The sequence below is a fragment of the Agrilus planipennis genome, unplaced genomic scaffold (assembly GCF_000699045.2).
Source record: "Agrilus planipennis isolate EAB-ADULT unplaced genomic scaffold, Apla_2.0 scaffold69, whole genome shotgun sequence".
Taxonomy (NCBI): domain Eukaryota; kingdom Metazoa; phylum Arthropoda; class Insecta; order Coleoptera; family Buprestidae; genus Agrilus; species Agrilus planipennis.
Window position 1 is genome coordinate 60016 of NW_020438962.1, and position 1722 is coordinate 61737.

Sequence of the window (1722 nt, forward strand, 5' to 3'; positions counted from 1 at the left end):
GCGACGCGCTGATGAGATCCAAAAAGATCGAAATCGCGATCCGCGTCTGGCAGTTTCGACAGAATACAGACCACTTCGAATTATTTTATTTAATTACATAATAGTTGATTTCCGTGTATACGAATTAGTACACGTTGAGAAGTATATATATATTTAATGTGATATTTAATTGGTAAGATGTTAATTAAAGCATTATATGCAGTCACTTTATTAAACAAAATCCTTTTTATAATTCGTACGATTCAAAAACGCCAAATTAAAATTCTAATCTTACTTAATTTTCTCAAATCCTCTCCACAATTATTAACGAACAAAATGAGTGTAAATATGCAAAATTCTGGCTGGTTTCTAAATAAATATTCAGACGGTGAACAGATTGAAATTTACCACCAACTGAAAACTATTGATCTCTTTTAAAGATATAATTTTTCCAACAGGTGTGATAATTATTTGAACTTAATGTGCCATCCAACTTTTCATTCTTGCCTTTTATCAAATGTGATAAATAAAAAATAATTAATTTGTTCTATTTAACAAAACATTTAGCAAACTTTAAAGTGTATACTATCTATAAGAATTAACGACTTATCGTTTCATCTAACGATATGAATAATAATAATAATAGTATATGTATGTGGTCTCAAACAAAAAACAAGAAACAGTTTTCGTCAATTTTAATAATATCTGACAAAATATTTTGAATGTTTGTAAATATTGAAATTTAACCCTTATGTTTTTCTCTTCGCTAAATTTTATACATAAAACTAAATTATTTGAAATTAATTCGATAAGTAGATACCTACATAATATTCCTAAAATATAACAGTGCCAAAAATGGTACATCTAATTACATCGTACTGAACTAAAGGTGATTTTGTAATTGCTCTATTTAATGTTAATTAACAATGTTTAAACCAACTTAATAGCGTGTCTACATATAAATGTCCGCTAAAGAACTTAGGGAAGTAATTGTAAGGGTATAGAAATACAAAAATTATTTCAAAAAGTCAGCAAACGAAGAAATTACCGTTTTGAGATAATTGGTTAAAATTTTAAGGAAAATATACTGAACTTTAAATATATTTCAAACTGACGTTAAAAAAAATGAGTTCACATCAAAATACGACAATAAAATAACGCATTCAAGACCTTGAATAAATAATTTAACAATATTAATATTAGGTATATATTCCATCTCTTAAAGTTTTAACCTTGCTTCCCAAAATGGTATCGACTTTTTACTGACCTATTGCTTAAGTATGAAAAGTTTAAATATAAAGAATGTTACTGGATAATACAACTACCAAAAAGAAATGAATAATTACGTATTATAATTGCTTTTGTTTTTAAATATTACCTATATTTTTGTAGTAAAAGAACAGAACTAGAAATTACGACATCGGTTTTTAATTGGTGAATGAAAACGACGCTACACTTCCATCATAATATGTTACGTTTTGTATTTAATAATAACAACAATTTGCATATTGTACAAATACTAAACAATACTAATAATACTAACATTTTGTCTAGGAAGTGATAAAAAATTAAATTGTAAGTGATATTAATAATAAATTTCAAAATATTATTGCAAAGACAAGTGTTCTATTATTGTTAAGAATTTTAATTTTATTTAATTTAAATGGAAATTTTGATCTTGCCCCTTTTATTAATTAATTATATCATACCTCCATGTATGTTTTACAAATTGTTATTTATAAT